General features: G+C 48.6%; 1 protein-coding gene across 19 annotated transcripts in view; it reads right to left on the minus strand.

Annotated features, from left to right (window-relative positions):
* TRERF1 (transcriptional regulating factor 1) overlaps positions 1–18,842 on the minus strand; it is a 226,742-nt gene that overhangs the window by 132,841 nt on the left and 75,059 nt on the right. For 18 of the 19 annotated variants that reach the window (XM_021937266.2, XM_021937280.2, XM_021937279.2 and 15 more), the window contains one exon: positions 2,152–2,234. The gene's annotated coding sequence lies outside the window, so the exon portion shown is untranslated. Of the gene's footprint in view, positions 1–2,151; positions 2,235–8,063; positions 8,747–18,842 lie in introns of those variants that run through there. The other variant, XM_021937270.2, reaches the window with a different exon arrangement.

Genomic DNA, 18,842 nt, shown 5'->3' on the forward strand with positions numbered 1-18,842 from the left:
GACACTAATAAAGGTAACATTTATTGGGCTAGCCGCTGGGCTAAGCGCTTGACTCGGACGGATCACCTCAGTTAATCCTTACAGCAAACCTATAAAATAGGTGCTATTCTTATTTCCATTTTATAGATGAGGTTATAAATGAGGAACCTCATTACTGTAATTTAATCTTCACCAACCCAGAATTTGAGTTCAGTGTTTACTCTGGCTATTAAAAGGTTGAATAAGCAAATGAGAAATTAAACGGGATTTCAGAAGGTATATTTAGCCTGCTAGACGGTCCTACGTTTTAAGACACACTGAAGAACAGATGCTACCTGCTTCTAACAGGATGTGTTTGGGAAGGTTCTGCTTGACACTATACCACATTAAAACACTGGAAGATTCAAACTTTTAGTAGTTAAGGTTGAGTGTCCTCTCACTATTATCCCCAATGACTGGTCCAAGTTAGTAAGGTTATTATTCTACTTCTACCGGTGGTACAGTATGATGGATGTCAGCTGTGGCTCCCAAGATCTATTTTCCTCCTCCCCTGACAGTGTCCAGAACTCTACACACCCCCAGTCTCCCCACAGCCTGGTGCAGAAGCCAGTTTGGTGCAGAAGCCAGCCTGAGGATGAACTGACCCAGGGAGGAAGGAGCAGCGAGATTTAAAAAAAAAAAAAAAAAAAAACCTTGGATGGTTTAGGATACTGCTGAGCTGCTGGTTCACGCCCACCCTGCAGTCCACCCTATCCCTGCACATGGCAGGTACATGAGCTGATTAATCAGTTCATTGTGCTGACCTCACAATGCAAAGTTTCACTCAAACATACACAAAAGCTTCTTTTGGTCTAAAGTAGAAACATCCTTGTAATCCAAGTGACCTTCAACTCTTGACTCTGTGAGACTGTTCCCATTTGCTCCGCAGATCCACCCTCCATCCCCCTCCACACAGCTCTGCCCTCCGTGGACAGCACCCACCCAGTTCCCTTGCCTTCTGGTTCTGACTGAGGCTACCTAATGGGAGGCACCAGCATCAGGAGACGGGAGATCTCAGGGGTTCAATGAGGATATTTATTTTCTTGGCTCTTTCCTGGCCATGCTGCTGTAGGTTGATTACATTCCTCTACCAGGGACACCTCTCTAGCTCCTGTTTCCCATCCTGACAGCCAATCCCTCCCTCTTCCTTCCAGGCCTAGGCACAGTAACAGCTCCCTGACACTGCTGACCCTGGGTGCTTCAGCATCCCTTGTTGGCTTCTCTTAACTCTGCCTGCATCCTTATAAATAGTCCCTTCAGTACAGGCTCTTCAATTACCCCATTTGCACGAGCCACATGTTTCCGACTGGAACCCTGAGATACAATGGCTTTAAAATTAAATCAGAATTAGGCACAATAAAAAAGAAACCGAAGCAATCAACTCTGAGCCTCACATAGGAGGAATGGAAAGTTTGGCACATGCCAAGAAAACAAAACCACACACACTGAAATAATCAAATCAGATACCACCACCCCCTTCCCCACTGTCACCAAGAATGTGTGGAGGACGGAGCCATCTCCTGCTGGATCAGGGTTTACACCTGAAATAAAAGCTTAACATTCTATTTATGCACAAACTACTGACCCTTGAAACAGCTTGTGGGAGGCCCGGCAGAGGAATCATAGCTGTATGCCCATTTTATGGAGGGACAAACTGAGAATGGAAGGGATCTCAAGGCCAGAGCTGATAAAAACACGAGGAATGCCCCAGGGCCAGCTAAGGCTCCTGAGTCCAGGAATCCGCCTCTGGCATTCTCTGTGGAGCTTCCCACAGCAGCCTTCTACACCACCACTCTCCAGAGATGCATCCCAGGCATTTTTAAGTCCTTCTAAACACTTCTAGAACTACCATCCGTGGACGTCCATTGGATCCTCAACTATTTACAACTCTGCGAAATCAAGAGAAACAAGATGCCCTCCACCCCATTCCAGAAGCTGCCAAAAACCATTATGTGAATCCACAATCCCTGACCATTTCCCAAAGAAAATTTTCTAGAAATCAATGGATGTCCAGGCCCAGAGCAGCCCTCCTCCGCTTCCTGGGCCGTTCTCCACAATATGTGGGTCCAAGAAATGGTCTTACGACTGCTTTGCTGTAAAATGTTCCAACACCAACAATACCCAAGAAGCTACCTGTTTGAGGATGAAAAGGCTGAATCTTTCAGGGTTGTCCTGCTTCTGCGTCTTCTTCCTTCAGCATCCTCCACAGCCAGGGCCTGCAGGAGTGACCCAAAGAGCACAGTCAGGACATCTGGCTTCAGCATGGGAACAGTAAGTATTGATCAGGAAGAGACTGGAGGACTGACCCGGGATAAAACCCTGAAGAACCCAGCAGCTGATGGCCCCACCCAGGAGGAGGACCCAGCAAAGGCTGCTGAGGAAGGTCCCCAGGGGAGAAGAGGACTTAGGAGACCAAGACGTCCAACTTCACTCTGGTTATTCAGGCTCTAAACCCAAGTCATCATGGCTTTCCTCTTTCCCTCACACCCCACGTCTAATCCATCAGCAAAGGACGCCAGTTTTAACGTAAAGTAATATCCAGACCCTCACCATTTCTCAACACCTCCACTGGTACCACTTTGGTCCAAGTGAGCAGCATCTCTCATTAGTTTACTGTGATAACCCCCTAATTAGTTGTCCCACTCCTCCCCTTACCTTTCTATAACTATGTCTTGGAGGTTGAACAGTGTCTCTCCAAGATTCCTATGTTGAAATTCTGATCCCTCGGATCTCAGAATGTGGCATATTAGGAAACAGGGTCATTGAAGATGTCATATTAGGAAATAGGGTCATTGATGATATAAAAGTTAAGATGAGGTCCTACTGAAGTAGAATGGGGGTTCCTAATCCAAAATGACTCTGGTATCCTTATAAAAAGGGGACATTTGGAAGATTGGAGGTTTTCTGCCACAAGCCAAGAAGCTACCCAGAGTTGGAGAAGGGCCCAAAACAGACCCTTCCCTGGAGTCTCCAGCCAACACCTTGATCTTGGACTCGCAGCCTCTAGAGCTGTGAGACAATAAATTCATGGTTTAAGCCACCCAGGGTATGGTACTTGGTTATGGCAGCTCAAGCTAACAAATACAGCATGCTCCCCAGAGCAGCCTAAGTGATCATTTAAAAATCACTCTTCTGCTCAGAACACTCCTATAGTATTTCATCTGTATCAAAGTAAAAGCCAAAGTCCTTGACATGGCCACAGTCCAAATGACTTGGCTGGGTGTCTTCCCTGATGGACTGAGACACCTGACCCCTTCTCCTCCTACTCTGCCCTTCCTCCATTTCCTCCAGCCACAATGGCTTCCTCAAACATTCAGGAAGGCTCCTGCCTCAACCCTCTGCACTTGCTCTTCCCCATCCTTGCAGCACTCATCCCCCAGGCATTTGTCACTTCCTATAGGTTTCTGCTCTCATGTCCTTTGCAGTGAGGCCCACCTCCAACCCCGGCCCCCTTCCTAGCCTCCTTCCCTGTGGTATTTCTCTTTACAACTCTTATCACCACCTGACATTTATTTATTTTTTTCGTCCCCCTTTCCCCACTTCCCTTAAATTGTAAACTCCCTGAGAGCAGGGACATCATATTATGGTGTGCCCAGAGCCTGGCACATAGTAGGTGCTCAAGAAATAGCTGTTGAAAGACTTTGTATGATGGAATCAAATAAGCCAAAGAAAAGAAAGTTGCAAGAAGGAGGAAGCTGTCCACAGTGTCAAAAGCAGCAAAGAGCCCAGACAGATAAGGACTGAAGTGTCCGTTGTGTGTGGCAACATGGAGGCCGCGGGTGACCTTAGAGAGAGCAGCCCCTGCAGAAGGCGGGAGGCCTTTGCAGCAAACCCACCAGCTCCCTGCCCTGGACCAGGTACAAGCCCCCACCGGTGGAGGCCAGCCTGCGTGGGCTGTGTTAGCGAGGGCAGCTTATTTCCATACATCCATCTGTGAGGGGTGGAGAAAAGAGAAGGTGAGGCTGAGGGGTGTGAAGGTCTGAGGAAGTTGGGTTGCAAGACTGAGGCGTGAGGTCCCAGGGGCTGCAGGAAGCAGGGGGACCCCTGTACAGGGAGAGGGTTCTCTCTAGCCAGGAGGAAGGATGTCTCTTTCTCTGAGTGCAAGGAAACCAGGTGGGAATGAGCCCAGATGCAGGTCAGCACACAGGAGGGCAGGCGGGAACCTGAGTGGGCTAGTCGTGGAGTAACATTTTCAGTGAACAGAGAAGCCAGGTTGTCTCCTGAGTGGAGAAGGGCAGATAGGAGAGGAGGCTGGGATGCATGTCCCACTGTGGGTATCAAGTGCAGGCGTGGCCCTGAAACCCAGCACCTCCTGACGTTTGTGCCCTAGGTAGCTCACTGTCTCACCCTAGTCCACACCCTGACTGAGACAGCCAGCTGCTGGCCAGCATCCAGGAGGGCCCTGCTCTAACCAGAGGCCGTGGTTTCATAGAGGCACAATCTGCATGGATGTGGGGTTTTCTGTGACAGCCCTCAGTAGCCAGGGTTTAGGAGGAGAAGTTCCTAAAGCTGAATTCAAAGCCCTAAACAGGTCCATCTCTTTCTATGAAGGGTTCATCATTCTCTCGGGCTCCCAGACCCAGAACCTCATACTCCACTCCCTTAAATCCTCCCAGTCACAAAATGATGCCTCTTCCTGCATGAGAAGATTCATTATTCCTTGAGTACCTACTAAGTACTGGGTGTGTTACAAGTTAAAATCCTCAAACAAGAGTCCTGTGGAGTGTTTTTAGCCACTATTTATAGACGACAAAACAGGTTGAAAGAGATGAAGGAATTTGCTCAAGGTCACACAGGTAGCAAGTGGCAGAGCTGAGATTTGAAACTTTCCACTTCCCTCTCGTCTTTTCTACATATACTACCACCACCCTAGTCCAAGTCCTCAACATTTCATTCCTAACACTTGACATGACAAATGTCTCCTAAGTTACCTCCCAGGACTGCCCATTTACAGTTCACAAATTGAGATGGATCTTCTTACAGCACTGCATTTACCAATCCCGGCCCCATGCTTTGGCTTTGGAGGCTCCTCAATACAGGAACATTCCAAGCTCCACAGCCACCCCTTGGGATCCTTCATAAACGGTGCACATCTCCTTCTTCAATCTTGCTTCCCATGCGTACCTCTGCTCACCCCATCTGTAATCCCCTGCCCAGTCCATGCACCCCATCGAGGTCCCAACACCCAGCACATTCCTCCCCTGCAGCTCTGCCGTCTGGCCACCCAGCTCCAGCCCTCTCCTGCAGTCTGCTGGGCGGCACCAACCCAGCTTACCAAGCTCTCCCGGCTCTTCTGAGCTCACTGCATCTAGCTTCTCTGGGCAAGAGTTCCCTGTGCTCATGTGGACTGCAAGCCTCTTGAGGGCAATGAATCGTCTATTGAAAATGCTTGCAACTGCCCGCTGCTCAACACAGTGTCTCAGTTATTTGATCTACAGAACAATCTGATACTCAGGCAAGATTCCAGAAGTTTTTCAGAAAATACAGGGGAACCAGGATGGCCAAGTGAAGGGACACGGGGCCTTCTTGAAGCTGGGAGGCATACCTATTCTTCCTGTGCAGGAGGCACCGGAGTCCAGCACCTCCTAACATCCACTCTAACGGGGAGGAGGACGGCTGGATTTGGCTCCTCCCTCCTCTTCCTGCACCTGCATATTCAAGGTCTTGGTGTCCTTTCTTTGCCACCCTTTCACATGCTTTTGTAGACATAGATAGATATACCCTCTTCTTCCTGCTTCAAGGGAGAGCTTGAAATGTGAGAAATCCAGCTGTATGGAGACGCTCATGGTGACTGGCAGAACAGTCAGGGCTGGGCGCCCAGAAGCAGGAAAAAGAATATTCTATTTCTGGGAAATGAGAAGTTGGACTGATCCACTTCAATCACTGGCTACGGACCACCATCTAACAATTCTGGGATTCCCAGAGTCACAAGAGGAAGATGCCCGGGAAAAGTGAAAATCAGCAAAGCACTCAAAGGCCATCCAATCACCCCAGGCAGACAGATGGGCAGATCTGGGTAACAAGGGGCTGAGAGAAAACCATAGGTTTCAAGGGGATACTGTCACCAAGATGCCCTATAAGAAATCAGGATCTACCCAAGCCAGGGGCAACCAAAGGGGCAGTGTACTCCTCAGGACTTAGCTGAAGTCATAGGAGCACTGGAGTCAGGCCTGGGATCAAATCCTAACTTCATCAGCCAGGTCAGCCTTCACCTCTTGGAGTCTGGCTCTGCATAAGTGACTGTGATGCCTAAATAAAATAAGTGTAGGCTGGGCGCGGTGGCTCACGCCTGTAATCCCAGCACTTTGGGAGGCCGAGGTGGGCAGATCACGAGGTGAGGAGATTGAGACTATCCTGTGAATGGTGAAACCCTGTCTCTACCAAAAATACAGAAAATTAGCCCGGCGTGGTGGCGGGCGCCTGTAGCCCCAGCTACTCGGGAGGCCGGAGAGAATGGTGTGAACCTGGGAGGCGGAGCTTGCAGTGAGCCGAGATCGCGCCACTGCACTGCAGCCCGGGTGACAGAGCAAGAGTCTGTCTCAAACAAACAAACTAACTAACTAACTAACTAACTAACTAACTAACTAAATAAATAAATAAATAAGTGTATGGAAGTATAATATCTAGCACAGTGCCTGGCCTTACATAAGGGGCTTCCTCAGTCGTGCTCCCCTCCCCGTTTCCAGCCTTCAGACCTCACAGCTCTCTCTACTCTTACTAACAGAAACAAGCACAGAGGCCACAGAGCATTTCCCAGCAAGAAGGTTTCCAAAGAAGGACGGCAGAAGTCCGCAAAGGAACAAACAGGCCACCCCACTGCTGGTAAGAGAGAAGCGCCGGACCTCGGTGAATGCCCGGGTTTCAAAACACAAAAAGCTCCGAGCCTCTTATCGTACCTAAACAGGAAGTTTGTGACAAACTTAGAAAACACGCATGCACAGTGGCAAGAGGCTGCACGCCACTGAGAAAAGATGAAATCCGGCCCTGCTGGGGGCCCTGTGTGGAGGAGGAGCGTGCGGACCCGACACTCCCACCGCACCAAGATCTTCCTGGCTCTAGGAGACACACTTACCCTGGGCTTCTCCTCACCCCAAGCATGGGAGGGATTTGGGCCAAAATGTGCGGAGCTGCTCCGGTTTCCAAAGCCAGGCTCTGCTCACCCCCTCCTGCTCTCTCTCCCACCCCTACCCACTCAGGCATCTAGGACATCAAACACTCCCAACAGCTGGCAGGGGCCTAGTGACTGAGGTGTTTAGCGGGGGGACCATTTTTTCAGCTGGGAGATCTTAACACAGAAAGGGGAAGTGACACACAGAGGTCCCGCAGAGCTCCCGTCCTCAATCTGATCTCCATCTGGCTGCCCGGCCAGCGTCTGTATCATCGGGCCCTTCAGCATTCCACAACGGGGTCTTCAGCTGCCATCTCCTTCCCCTTTGACATCCTGCCTGGCCCTAACATTTTTACTCGCATTGTTCACACCAGGATGGGGCTCGATAACTTCAGTTCATTTATCTGAAAGTGCAGGCAAATGTGGACACAATCTGTGTCTCATCTCAAGTAGAGGACAAACTAGGAAGCTCCTTCCCCTTTGTTCACAATCTCCCAAGCACCTGTGGAATTGGCCCTTCGTCCAGGCAGTATATTTGGTGGCTGTGCTCCAGTAAATACTCGGTAGATTAATAAACAACATCAATACTTCCCTATTGCGCCTCCCCAACCAGGTTATGTCCCACTTGTCTCTGAGTCACCCTCAGCAAGAACGGGTCCCTCCACCCCTTCTGAGTGGAGGGCCCAGCTGTAAACTCGGTCTCCTGATGGTTGGCTCCTCAGCGCCCCCACATTCAGCACCTCCCGCAGTGGTTTCCTCGCCCCCCCCAAGTTAGGTTCCTTTTTAAAAAAATGACTCATTTAGGAAGAGACAAAACCAAGAACTTCAATGGTAAAGATAAAACGGCAAGCACCAAGACTCTAAACACCTCCCACTCCATGTAGAATTTAGATCCGATACAGCTTCCCCAAACTGGACCTCCTAATTTGGAACTTACGGTATACACAATTCTTCTAGCAAAGACGCTTCCAGTAATGTCTCAATATTTCAGCGTCTTCTTTACAAATAAAGATGGCCCCAGGACTCCAGGCAGTAGTTTTTGCAAAATGAGGGAATGAGAAATTAGAGATTAAAGTCCATGCTTTGAACTTCTGGGTCAAAAAAGTAATTATTTGATGTTTTACTATGTTTATGAGTCTAATTTATCGATTGCAGGACATAGGCATTATATCACAGGCCTAATGAGAATTATGGGGAGTTTTTCATTAAAAAATGACTTCTTGGTATGTAAGAAGCTTATGACATTTGTGCACAGTATCTGAAGGGAATGAAATTATATGATACAATACAGAGAATCGTAACATTTCAGGGCTAAAATGAGCCATTAAGATGACCCAAATCCAGGGGTTCCCAATGTTAGCTGCATTTCTGAAAAAATTCCCAGGATCCCCCAGATTCTGACACATTCCATCTGAAGTGGGGCTCTGACATCAACTGTTCTCTTTTATAAGCTTCCCAGTGATTTTAATGTGCCTACAGGGTTGAGAACCACTTATCTGCAGATAAGAAGGCTGGGATCTAAAAGAACTGAGGCGGCCAGGCACTGTGGCTGTCATCTATAATCCTAGCACTTTGGGAGGCTGAGGCGGGTGGATCACTTGAGGTCAAGAGTTCCAGACCAGCCTGGGCAACATGGTGAACCCCGTCTCTACTAAAAATACAAAAGTTAGGCCGGGCGCAGTGGCTCAAGCCTGTAATCCCAGCACTTTGGGAGGCCGAGACGGGCGGATCACGAGGTCAGGAGATCGAGACCATCCTGGCTAACACGGTGAAACCCCGTCTCTACTAAAAAATACAAAAAACTAGCCAGGCGAGGTGGCGGGCGCCTGTAGTCCCAGCTACTCGGGAGGCTGAGGCAGGAGAATGGCGTAAACCCGGGAGGCGGAGCTTGCAGTGAGCTGAGATCCGGCCACAGCACTCCAGCCTGGGCAACAGAGCAAGACTCCGTCTCAAAAAAAAAAAAAATACAAAAGTTAGCCAGCATGGTGGCAGGTGCCACCCAGCTACTCAGGAAGCTGAGGCAGGAGAATCGCTTGAACCTGGGAGGCAGAGGTTGCAATGAGCCAAGATCAAGCCACTGCCCTCCAGCCTGGGCAACAGAGGGAGACTCCGATTCAAAAAATACAAACAAACAAACCGAGGAGTCCAAAACTGCACAGTCGGTCAGACCCAAAACCAGAACTGAATCTAAAATCTGCACCCCTCGCCCAGTCCGGTTCTACACTTTTGCTCAGGTTTTTGGTATTCACAGATTTGCTAAAACTTTTTTTTAAAACAAACAAACAAACAAAAAAAAGAGGGGACTAACTAGGGCTGCCAACTTTTGTTTTGTCAAGCAAAGGTATTTTACAAATATCTACCAGTTATCATACTATCACCACTTCCTGATGTGTCTCTTGCCCATTTGCATATCTGCTGCCCCCTCTAGTCTAGTCTCCACCCAGGAGGTAAAATTTCACAATATTTGGCCCCACCCACTGTTGCATTCACCTTCACTCACCCTGCTCCTTATGACAAATCCAATCAAAACCCAGTCCTAAAAACTTCTCCATCTCCTCCTTCTCTAACTCCAGTTTCTCAAAGTCTCTTCTCTAACCACAAACTACTTCCCAGTCCCTCTAAACCTACCCTTCACCTCCTCCTAACCTCCACACGACAACATCTGTATAAGCCATACTAACAGTTTTGCTATTCCACACACATTATCCCTTCTAAGTGTCTCCCTTGTCAATGATATACCAGCAACTAGTCGAAGAGGCTGCCTCTGAGGAGCAGAATTAGGGGGTAAATGATGGAGGCAGGGGAAGGTGGGGGGTCTCTTTATATCCTACCATTCAAATTTGGGACAAGCATGTATTCTTTTCAATGGACACAAATCACATATACACACAGCAGGTTACAAAATGCATTTTTATTTGCTTCTGTATTTATAAAAACACAGAAAATTGTCTGGGAAGTATACATGCCCAGGTTCTAAATGTAAATTATATCTGAGTGGTGGGATTATGGGTTTCATTACTTTCATTTCCCTTTCCTCTTTGTTATCTTTATTATGTTTTATTTTCAAAATAAAGAAAAAATAATAGTTTAAAATCTGGACCAGAGCTGGGCATGGTGACGCACGCCTATAGTCTCAGCTACTTGGGAGGCTGAGGCAAGAGAATCAGCTGAGTTTGAGTCCAGCCTGGGCAACATAGCAAGATCCCATCTCTTAAAACAAAACCAAAACCATGAACCAAGGCATCATCTGATGTCTGAAACCTACATAGTATTAAAAAGCAAAGGCACCAGAGCAGGTCACAGACTGGCATAGAGAACTATCTCTTTTCTGTAAAATGAAGGGTCTTTCCCAGCCAGGCCCTCCTGGCTTCTGTGCCCGGCCTGGTTCCTGAGTCTACCACTGCCATTGACCCCAAGCTACCCCTTGGCCCTGCCAGCCCCCAAGAACAGATGTAGAAGAGATGTCCTCGCATAGGTGTAAAGCCCCTTCCAGAGCCTCTCTGGCCTCCTCAGGTCAACGCCCACCAGCTCTCCCTGGCCCCTGAGGAGGATCCATTATCCTCTCCTGAGTGTCTCCTCTGAGCCCTGGTTTTCTCTGTTTTCCTCTATGTTTTCCCCAGGCTATGCTCCCCAAGCCTTTCTGAGTCTCTGCAAAGGGGAGCAGCCACAGACAATCCAAGTAACCCTCAGGCCCACAACCTGTAAATCAGGAGCCCAGAAACTCTAGATGGAGTGCAAACCGTGGGATTCTCCACAGTCCCCATGACTCCCTAATGTTTTACAAGGCAGAGAAGAGGGGTGGTGGAGTGCTCTAGGTAGCAAGAACAGAACTGAGAGTTCAAAGGCGTGGAGGTCAGAGGGTAGGTGATGTGTTTAGGGAAGTAAAAGGCATTCAGGATAACTGGAGTGTCTCTGAGCATGTCCCAGGCCTAGCAGAGATAAAACTCCAAGGAAACTTATCAAAATTCACAAGGGCCAGCAAAGAAGGGCCTAAATAAAGAGTTCTCAACCTTTCATCTGTTGTGTCTCCTTCCAAATGCTTCCTCACTTGAGCTACCCTTCCAGTGTCCAGGAGGATCTAGGCCAAAAGGAGTGGGTGATAAAATAGGAATAGAGAAAAAAGGAACGAGATTAAGCAGCTCCACACAGGAGGCAGCCTGAGGTCCTCCCAGTGCAGCGGTTCCCAAGGCCGGGAGACCTGATGCTCAATCCCCTCCTTAGCATCAGCTCCAAAGGCGAAGGACATTTGCAATGTATCCAAACTTCTGGGGCTCTCAAGGAAGCTTTTTAAAGAACTTTGAGACTTCAAGAGTGCCAAAACACGGATTGGCGTGCTCAACCAGATGCATCTGTGACCTGTGTGAGGCCTTCTGGGGAACCCTACAGAGCTGGACTAGCATTCAGCCCCTGTCCTATAAGAAGGAAGCCATTGGCAGTTCTGTCTCCTTAAATGTTCCCCTCCATTGTGCCTGCATATGGCAACCTCATCTGTTCAGGGGGAAATCTTGCCCTGTAGAAGTGCTGTTCTGTTTAAGTAGGTGGTATGTGCCTGTCTTCCCTCCCTCAAAATCTCAACTAAGGCCGGGCACAGTGGCTCATGCCTGTAATCTCAGCATTTTGGGAGGCCGAGGAGGGTTGCTCACTTGAGGTCAAGAGTTCCAGACCAGCCTTGCCAACACGGTGAAACCCTCTCTCTACTAAAAATACAAAAATTAGCCGGGCATGGTGGTGGGTGCCTGTAATCCTAGCTACTCAGGAGGCTGAGGCATGAGAATCACTTGAACCCGGGAGCCAGAGGTTGCAGTGAGCCAAGATTGTGCCACTGCACTCCAGCCTGGGTGATAGAGCAAGACTCGGTCTCAAAAAACAAAAACAAAAACAAAAACCCCTCAACTAGACTGTAAGCTCCTACTAGAGTCAGCTCTAGCTTCTGCTTCTTCACTTGCCTTAAAGAAAGCCCTCCCCGTTGGCTTTCATTGAATTCTTACTAACCAAGTAGAAAGCCAGTTCTCAAATCCATCAGCTCCTACATGAGGCTTCTGTCCAATAGCTACGGCTCTCACTGGGCTGTGGTGACAGTTCTCTCCAATGGAGTTCCTTCAGGCCTCAGAGGGGCAATGGCTTCCCCCCACAGGACCATTCCCCTGTGACCACTTATAGTACAGTCCCTGGGTGCCATATCCTCCCAGTTAGTTCCCTTCCCCCTAACTTAAAAGTCTCTTCAACTAAACCTTTTGAGTGAAAGAAAACTCAGGACCTAGGATTTGCACCTAAGAAAGCTGGATTCTCACTGGAGGCTTTGGAGACGTGCACACTCAAAACAGCCGGATAACATCCCAAGGGATGGCTGAGAATCGCCTGCCACTGATGCCTAATAGAGAGATGGAGAGGGCTGAGAAGGTCTCAGGGAGGAAGTGAGATCTGAGTTGGGTCTCAAGAAATGGGTTCAGTGGGGTCAAGTGGAGAGGAAGTAGGAAGACCATCCCAAGCAGTGGGCCAGCACACACATGGCACTGACCACAGGGTGGGTGGGGCCCCACTACAGAGGAATGAGACCGTGAGGCAGGCAAAGGGTAAGAGTATATGTTCGGGAGTCAGTCGGAATTGGTCTGAGCTGAACTCTGCCTCTGGCTAGCTGAGTGACCGGGCAGCTTGCTAACCTCTCTCAGCCCCGCATTCTTCCTTAGTAACAGGATGAAGACAAGGATAATCAGGGTACCCATGCTACAGTTGTTGTAAAGATTTAATGAGAGGATGCACATAAAATGCTGTCAATAAACATAATTTGTTATTCTTGCTATAGTCAAAATACCAGTGGTCATCCTGCTGGTGTGGCTGGGGCACTTTCTTCTTTCTAACAGCCACAGTGTTGTGAAGAAGGGAGTGCTGGTGGACTGGGCACATCCTGAGTCACCTAAGAAGGGGAAGAGGCCGGGCGTGGTGGCTCATGCCTGTAATCCTAGCACTTTGGGAGGCCCAGGCAGGAGGATCACCTGAGGTAGGGAGTTCAAGACCAGCCTGACCAACATGGAGAAATCCCGTCTCTACTAAAAATACAAAATTAGGCCGGGCGCAGTGGCTTACACCTGTAATCCCAACACTTTGGGAAGCCGAGGCGGGTGGATCACGAGGTCAGCAGATCGAGACCATCCTGGCTAACACGGTGAAACCCCATCTCTATTAAAAATATAAAAAATTAGCCAGGCGTGGTGGCGGGCACCTGTAGTCCCAGCTACTCGGGAGGCTGAGGCAGGAGAATGGCGTGAACCCCAGTGGCAGAGCTTGCAGTGAGCCAAGATTGTGCCAGTGCACTCCAGCCTGGGCGACAGAGTGAGACTCCATCTCAAAACACAAAACAAAACAAAACAAAACAAAATTAGTGGGGCATGGTGGCACCTGCCTATAATCCCAGCTACTCGGGAGGCTGAGTCAGGAGAATCGCTTGAACCTGGGAGGCAGAGGTTGCGGTGAGCCGAGATCGCACCATCGCATTCCAGCCTGGGCAACAGTTAGAGCAAAACTCTGTCCCCACCCCCACCCTCCAAAAAAAAGCCGGGCGCAGTGGCTCACACCTGTAATCCCAGCACTTTGGGAGGCTGAGGCAGGCAGATTACAAGGTCAGGAGATCGAGACCATCCTGGCCAACATGGTGAAACCCTGTCTCTACTAAAAATACAAAAATTAGCTGGGTGTGGTGGCATGTGCCTATAGTCCCAGCTACTCAGGAGGCTGAGGCAGGAGAATTGCTTGAACCCAGGAGTCAGAGGTTGCAGTGAGCCAAGATGGCGCCACAGCACTCCAGCCTGGCAACAGAGCGAGACTCTGTCTTTAAAAAAAAGAAGAAGAAGAAGAAGGGGAAGAGGCTGCCAAGCCTTAGAATGCCCAGGCAGCCAGGGTGGGTGTGAGCAGCTTGCCCCCACACACTCTGTTCTCTGCCCTTCCTGGACCACTGGCTACATCAGTTGGGCTCCCTGGGCTTCCAGCTGGATTTAGTTAAAGTGAGAGCATTTATTCCCCCTTCCTCCTCTTAACCACAGTTTGGCAGTGGTTGTGTCTCACCACCATCACAGCTGTTGTCAAGGCCCTTTCTACCCATCCCTGGGGCTCCTTCCTTCTGGCCTAGGGAAGGTAACAGCTTCCTACTGTTGTCAGCTCTGGGGAGCCTCACCAGCCTTGGATGGTTTCCCTCACCATGCCCACACATCTGTAAATAGTCCTCCCAGTTAAACCCTCTGTGTGCACCAGTCATTTCCTGCCAGAGCTCTGACTGACAGAGCAAGACCTACACCCACCTACCAGATAGATGGGGCTGAGAGGACAGCCTGGTCCTGCCCTCACCCCCTGCATCTCCTCAGAGGTAGAAATGTGAATGGCAGTGTTTAAGACATAAGCACCTGGCCAGCTGTGGTGGCTCACACCTGCAATCCCAGCACTTTGAGAGGCTGACATGGGCGGATTGCCTGAGCTAAGGAGTTTGAGGCCACTCTGGGCAACGTGGTAAAACCCTGTCTCTACTAAAAAAAATACAAAAAATTAGCCGGGTGTGGTGGCGCGCACCTGTGGTCCCAGCTATTCAGGAGGCCGAGGCATGAGAATTGCTTGAACCTGGGAGGTGGAGGTTGCAGTGAGCCAAGATTGCACCACTCCAGCCTGGGCAACAGAGCAAGATTCTGTCAAAAAAGAAAAAGAAAAAAAAAAAAGGACATAAGTACCAATGTGTTTTGCCCAAAAGCAATCATATGGGAACTTAACACCCCTCGGAAGCTGGAAGAAACCCAGGAAGCTCAGGGGAAAGCGACTGTCCCAGCCCAGGCAGGGCCCTCTGTGTTCTTCCAAGTCCATCACACAATGGGGTGCCAACAAAGTCACAGGCTCTAGATGGGTGCCTGGCATATGGTAGGCACTTCATAAACACCTGTTCATGAAGATGCCTTCTGGCTGAAGATGCAAGCCCCAAACCCAAGAGATCCTGCAGAACAGGATACTCCATGAAAGCCACTGCTCTGTGGGGCAGCTCTGGAGCCACCTTTTGCTCATCATCCCCCACACACGAAGCTCTGAGGGGCCTCTTCTTTATCCACGCAAATGCTATTTCCTCCTCTCTTAGCAAGAAATGCCCGAGGCTGACAGCTGCCTCGCCACCTCTCTTGCTGATTTCGCTGCTCCCCAAGCCCTCACAGGGCCAAACACAGCCTTGGTTTTGTGCAGTCCAAAAGCATTTATTAAGTGCCTACTATGTCCAAGCACCATGCCAGGCACTAAAGTCCAAAGGTGATTAAGACAAAAGTCTCAGCGTCCAGGGACCACAAAGAATATGCAGGAGGAAGGTTACGGTTACACACTGAATAAAGAGGATTCTCAAAGACAGGTGAAGAAGCCTGAACTAAACTGGTCTTGAAGACTGTGGCTGTGATTACTATGGGGGGCTGTGATCACTATCACTATGGGGAAGGAGGGGGAAGGTGCAGGAGGTGTAAAGAGGGAAGTGGGAGCCTGGAGAACTCCTGGGCAAGGGCAAGCAGAAGTGAACTTCACAGGGTCCAAAGCAGATAAGAACCAAGCAAGGGGTTCTTATCTTGTCTCAAATAGGGTCCCCTTGATTCAAAAACCAAGCACATTAAACAGGGAAGAAATGAAACCTGATGAGAAGCTGTCTCCTCCAGCAGCCTCAAAAGTCACAACGTCCCTCCTTTGGAAAATGTGAAGGCGGTGTGGCTGGGTCTGGGGGAAACTGCTTGTCCTGAAGAGGATATTTCTTAGCCTGCTGCTCACCACCAAGCTCCTCAAGTCTTGGGGTCAGCCCAATCAGTGTGAAGGGGGCCTGGCCACCCCCAGTTCCAGGGCACTGAGCGCTCCTACCCCAAACAAAATAAAAACCTTTCACACATGCTTGCTCTTACTTGGAATTCTAAAATTAAACATTCATTCCTCTCACCTAAAAGGTTTCTCCTTTTACAAGTTAATATGCAAATGCCTTGGAGAAGCTACGTCTTCGCAGCCACATATCCGCTTAGCATGAAAGCTTCTAGAGGATCTTCCTGGAAAACAGGCTTTGTGTGAGGGATGTCTGAGAGATGATCTGTGGCTGGGGTAGGGGAGAGTCAGGAGTAAGAGGGAGATACACATGGAAGGCAGAAGGCCGCTCCTGTGCTGAATCAACACCCAGAAGGGCAGAGGGTTAAATGTTCACGACTTTTCGTCTAGCTAATTTTTTTTTTTTTTTTTTTTTTTTTTTTTTTTTTTTTTTGAGACGGAGTCTTGTTCTGTCACCAGGCTGGAGTACAGTGGCGTGATCTCAGCTCACTGCAACCTCGGCCTCTCGGGTTCAAGTGATTCTCCTTCCTCAGTCTCCCGAGTAGCTGGGATTACAGGCATGCGCCATCATGCCCAGCTAATTTTTGTATTTTTAGTAGAGACATGGTTTTACCATCTTGGCCTGGATGGTCTCGATCTCTTGACCTCATGATCTGCCCACCTCAGCCTCCCAAAGTGCTGGGATTACAGACATGAGCCACCGCACCTGGCCTCCTCTAGGTAATTTTTAAAAAATAAAAACAATTTTTTTTTTTGAGACGGAGTTTTGCTCTTGTCATCCAGGCTGGAGTGCAGTGGCACAATCTGAGCTTACTGCAACATCTGCCTCCCGGGTTCAAGCGATTCTCCTTCCTCGGCCTCTCAAGTAGCTGGGATTACAGGTGTGAGCCACCACAACCGGCTAATTTTCGTATTCTTAGTAGAGACGGGGCCATGTCAGTCAGGCTGGTCTCAAAATCCTGACCTCAGGTGATCCACCTGTCTCAGCCTCCCAAAGTGCTGGGATTACAGGCATGAGCCACTGTGCCAGGGCTAAAAATCAAAATTGAATCAGCATAATAAAAACTTCACTCTCTTTTAAGGTGTACAATTCACTGATTTTTAGCATAGTCACAAGGTGGTACAACTATTACTGTGACTACTTAATTTCAGGACATTCTTATCATCCTAAAGAAACCCCACACCCATTCACAGTCACTCTCTTTTCCTCTCTTCTCCTGACAGCTGCTTTTTTATCTCTATGGATTTGCCCATTCTGGACATTTCATACAAATGGAATCATATAATAGGTGGTCTTTTGTGTCTGGCTTCTTTCACTCAGCATAATGTCTTCAAGGTTCATGCATGTTGTAGCATGTATTGTACTCTAACCACTTTTATGGATGAATAATATTCCATTATATGGATATACCACATTTCATTTATCTATGAAAATACTTTTTAAAGGACAGAACAAATGATGCTCTCAGCACCCATGGGGCTGCTTGGGCAGTATAAACATTTATAAATCATCCTTCTCTGCCCCTTCTACCAGGACTCATGGGCACCATCCAAATCCTCCCTACCCAGTTGTATGGATTTTCCAAACACACAGTGGCTCAGGATAGCAGCCCTGAATCACACAGGCCATGACAGAAATAACTCAAATTCCTTCTGAGGGAATGTTCAGTGCCTCTCAAATTGTGTTATATACATCTCCATGGTTGGTCCTGGTAACCTAAGATGAAAGTGGCAAGGGCAGCACTGGCTTTAGGGACGTGTGGCCTGTGCAGTCTCACAGGACCCAACGCTTGCTGAATGTGCTGTTGTCACCATCTTAAAAGTCTTAATGATTTTTAATCAAGAGGCCTCACATTTTCATTTGCACTGGGCCCAGTAAATTACGTATCTAGTTCTGGGTAAGGGGGAAGGGTTTGGGAAGGGGGAAGAATTTAATGATCTTTCCACAGTTAGTAGGACTGTTACTACTGTGTTATAGCAGCTCATTGGCCAGGTTGAGGGGCAGGTGAAGGGTTGAGGGGAGGTGGAGATAAGTGGGTGAGGGGTACCAGCTTCCAAAGAAAGCCCAAGACCACATCTTCCTTCTCTGAGGGCTGAACACTTGACTGATAAGGCCTCCCCAAAACAGCCAGACTAGCTGAAAGCAAACTTGGTAAGTCAAGGCGATACAGGCTCAGACTGTCAAGCAGAATGAACTCAAACTGAAACTTGTTTGATCTTGTGATCGCTTATAAGTTAAGACCAAGAAGAAAAAAGAAAAAAAAAAAAAAAAAAAAAAAACTCCACATTTACTAAAGTAACCAGCACTGAGAAAACTTTTTAAACATTTATTTTTTTTAACTGTCACCTTTATTTTCAGCTTATCAAGAAAGTCATGGTTTCATCAAAAAGCTGATATTCAATCCAAAGAGGGCAGAGTTTCAAATGCAGAGGTCTACGCGGATGTCAGTACTAGAAGGGACCTCGGGAACAACCTAGATCACTGGCCCTTCTGAGACAAAGACCCCCAAAGCCCATCTGCATGGATCCCTAGGAGAGTCGATGCCTAGTCCAATTCTCATTTATACATGAGGAAGCTGGGGCTGAGAGAGGGGAAGTAACTGTCCAAGGCCACCCACAAAAAAGGGGCAGGACCTAAACCTGGGAGCTTTCAGCTTCCCCTCCCAACCTCCCAATTTTATGAACACAATCAAAATTTATATATTGTAGGCTGGGCCCGTGGCTCATACCTCTAATCCCAGCACTTTGAGAGGCCAAGGCAGGCAGATCGCTTGAGTCCAGGAGTTCGAGACTAGCCTGGACAACATAGTGAGACACTGTCTCTACTAAACATTAAAAAAAAAAAAAGGCAGGCATGGTGGCATGCACTTGCAGTCCCAGCTACTCGGGAGGCTGAGGTGGG

This window comes from Papio anubis, chromosome 6, assembly GCF_008728515.1.
Source record: "Papio anubis isolate 15944 chromosome 6, Panubis1.0, whole genome shotgun sequence".
NCBI lineage: Eukaryota > Metazoa > Chordata > Mammalia > Primates > Cercopithecidae > Papio > Papio anubis.